Source organism: Alosa pseudoharengus, unplaced genomic scaffold (assembly GCF_046254945.1).
Source record: "Alosa pseudoharengus isolate Yale_2024_CS ecotype anadromous, Long Island Sound unplaced genomic scaffold, YU_APseudo_1.1 YU_APseudo_1.1_scf_8, whole genome shotgun sequence".
Classification (NCBI taxonomy): Eukaryota; Metazoa; Chordata; class Actinopteri; order Clupeiformes; family Clupeidae; genus Alosa; species Alosa pseudoharengus.
The window spans coordinates 30,263,066-30,267,006 of NW_027468870.1; positions in this window are offsets into that span (position 1 = coordinate 30,263,066).

Consider the following 3,941-nt stretch of genomic DNA (forward strand, 5'->3'; position numbering starts at 1 on the left):
GCCTCAGTTTCACCACTTCATATTTCATAACACATTTCAGCAATGGCGTTGAGAAAACGTCAATGCACAACTACCAAGGGTTACGGGGCCACTGTTGTTGAGAGGAGATTTTTATGGGCAGAAGTCCTTGGAGTGTTCTGGATTCTACTGGCAAACTGTTCCAATATGCCTGTGACTGTAATCCTCTGGGCTCGTTCAGTTATACTGAGGGGAGTCATGGCATGGTCATTGACACAGATGTTGTAAAAACACCAAGACACACAAGAATCTGCAAGCTTAAAATTCAAAACAGCTCTCAATGACACATGAGAGAGAATATTTCCACACACTTATTTTGCCAGATTTGAAGGGAGGGGGGGGGGATTTTGGAAGTCACCAGCAAGACTCTCAGATCCGCAGGATGTACAAGCAGAAATAAAGTGTCTCTTCAGCAAGATGAAAGGTAGAAGTCAGGTAGGATGACTCATGTTTTCTGTGGCCTTTCCAGCCCAGGCCACTACACTGTATGGCAGCCTCTTGCACACTTACTATGCACACACCAGTGAGAGTGCTTTCCTTAAATAAGGTCATCACTCCACAGTGCATAAGTATGTCCACTCTGTGCGTGTGTTTATATGCACACACATGTGCAGTGACTTTATTTCAAAGTTAAATAAACACTGAATTTGTCCGTGATCAGCACGTCCACTGATGCAGAACAATTTACATAGTTTGAATCTGGTGCCTATAGTAAGCAGCTGCTGTCAAAGGAGAATGGAGAGATATGGGGTTTTAATCCGGGACTGTGGAAGTGAGAGGTGGTGAGAGATAGAGAGAGAAAGAAAGATAGAGAGAGGGAACAAAAGAGAGATAAAGAGAGAGCGAGGCCAACAAAGTGGTCATAGTGATGACAGGTTCTGATGTTGCAGATTTCACAAACAGCCCAAGGTTATGTTTGAGGAAAAGTTGGGTCAAGAACACAATATACCTGTGGTTGAATGACACAGAGCTATGTAAAGAATGAATTCAGAGGACACGAGACCATGTAAAATATGACCACAGAGCAAGCGTTCATTTAGTTTACAATGGCTCCAGACCTAGTCCAGCTGAAGGACTTCCTAACTGCACTTGCATTTGTCTTTGCTAGTTTTCATAGCTCCATCACCCAGACCCTGTCACCCCTTCATCCCCTCTCAGCGGTGACTCACTCTGCTCTTTTCTCCATCACTCATCTCCACTTCCTCCCATCAGCTAGTGAGGCTTTCATCTCTTTGCTTTCTGTTTGAAATGTTTCTCTGCTATCCCTTCTCTCTCTCTCTCTCTCTCTCCCTTCTCTTGTCTTCTCTCTCGCTACCAGTGCAGCACACTGCCCTCAACCCCCACCACCACCACCACCACCACCACCACCCCCTTCTAATCTATTCCAGAAGACCGGCTACCATGGAAAACGCATAACAAGTGCACATACTTCTCTCTGGGCCAAGAGCGAAATAACACAGAAAGGGGAAAATGGGAGTGGAGGAGGGGTGAGGTGGGGTGGTGTGGGGTGGTGGTGGGAGGCAGTGGGGGGGAGACAGACAAGGGGGGGAAAGGAGAGAAAGTGTTTATTCAAACTCAAAGCTGACTCTTTTGTTGTGGCAGAGACATGTCTTATATTAGAAGTTTGAGCTGCCTTCAAAGTCTGGAAAGACGGAGGGACGAGCCAAGACGAAGAGATGCAAGGAGACAGAGAGAGACAAATCGAAGCAGAGGCGAGACAGAGTGTGTTTAATTTAGCTAAAAATGAAACTATGACCAGTGGTGAAAAATTAATATGAAAAAGTAGTAGAATAATGTGTCGGCTCTTTGAACAGAGGGGCCAAGATGTTCCTTAGCTGCCGCTTGGTATGAATTCCTGCACTGAGCTGTTGGCCATATAAATACATGGACACTTAACCTACCCTCCTTTTTTTGAAAACATGGAAATCTCTGATTCTGACTGATGTTAACGAGGTAGAGAGTGTCGATGTCCACCAGACTCGGTCCTGTAGAGCTCCACATTATGAAGCAGTGAGCGTGTTTTACAACCATGGCAGCAGAAACGCAGGCTGACCAGACAGAGAAGCCGCTCCAAGGTACAAAACTGGCCTTTAAATAGGCTGTTCTTCATATTCATTCTCTCTCTCTCTCAATTCAATTCAATTCAAGTGAGCTTTATTAGCATGACAAATATTTTTACATTGCCAAAGTTCATTGCCATTCTTTCTCTCTCTCTCTCTCTCTCTCTCTAGTGCTTTTCTTCGATTTCTTAAAGTTTAACATGTCTTCTCAAAAACAACACTGTCTCTATCCAGGTCAGGCTTCGTGCGCAGACAGTGTCGCAGAGGGGAGCCCAGGACTAGCCAAGCGAACGGGCCGGCCGGCCGGCTTGCTCAACTGGGCCAAAAGGTTATCCAATCATGGTGCAGGTGTCAGGTACTGGGTGTGGGCAGTGGGAACGAGATGGGACAGAGAAGCCAGACTGGAGGTGCCAGCGCTCGCTGCTGTGAAGCACGCCGTCCCAGCCAGACCCAACATGGCTCATATGGAACCTGTTAATGTCGCCCCAGTCTCTTTCTCCCTCTTTCTCTCTCTCTCTCTCTCTCTCTCTCTCTCTCTCTCTCACTTAATTTGGTCCAGTATTGAGACAGAGAGAGAGAAGATGGATGGAAAAGGCTTTGCTTTGGTGATGGGAGTGGTGGTGGTGGGGCTGGGATTGGGTTGAGGGGTCGGGCTGTCATCTTAACAGCAGACCATATCCATATTCTTCCTAATCTATCTCCACACAAAACTATGACTAATAGCAGGAAATAATGTTTTTTTTCTCTTCAGAGGCAGAGGCAGGAAACATCCAAAACAACAATCCACCCCATGAATGAGGACAACTCATTCAACACTGTGTGGATGACATAGACAAAATAACAGCTAAGAATCTCATAGGACACTCCACAATATTCAGTTCAGTGAAATCTTCCAAACAGTGAGTTACCCTGATAAGGCTCATGCACAATTATGAACTCACAATTAAATCATGTGCTGCCAAAATAAACGGCATAATGACTGTTTGCTGACAGCACTCTCAGGAGGACCTCATTTTGGCACGGCTCAACATTTGACTTGGCCTTTTGCTGGGTTATTTTAGAGAGTTTGCATCTTCAGGGGGAAGCATGTGCCAACAAGTAAAGACTTTTGCTTGTTACACTCAAATTTAGGCAATATTTGGCTCAGATGAAAACATATTTTTCAAAAGAACTGAAAGGAACTGTTGCCGAGGTCAATTTGTGAGGAATGAGAATGTGTTCTTAAGATTTTTTTCTCTCTCTTTTGAAAGCATTTGGCATGCATTTCTTCCTCTTATAATGTGGATGTGTTGAGGCTTCCTCTAGACCAGGATGAAACCTTCACTCTGGAAACTGGAAACATTAAGAGGTCCATCTGAATGATGGTTCAGGCCATCATTCAAAAGTAAAATACTATGGCTGGTGTGTATGGTTAATAATGCGCCTGTCTCGCATGCTTTACTGGTAATTGTGGGGCAAAGTGGACTCTGAGTTATGTACATTCTTGTGCGGCGCCACCCTTTGGATTCATCAAAAGTATCTTCCCTCTTTGCCACTCCTCACCCTGTGTGTTTGTGTGTGTGCGCGAGCGCGTGTGTATGTGAGAGAGGGGGAGAGTGTGTGTTTCTGAGTATCCGTGTGAATGTAGCCTATTTGAGCGAGAGAGAGAAAGAAAGAGAGACAGAGAGAAACGGCGCTGGCGCACGGACCGGGTGTCTGCGGTTCTGTCGCGGTGAGGGAGCGGAGAACGGGCGAACATTTCTAAATCCCTTAGAAATGTTCGTTTTGGAAACATCTTTTGCTTACATACCACCCTCACGCGCTCCCCCTCCCTTTGCCATGGTCTAATATCGCCTCATTTCCCTTATAGCCTTTTCACATCCC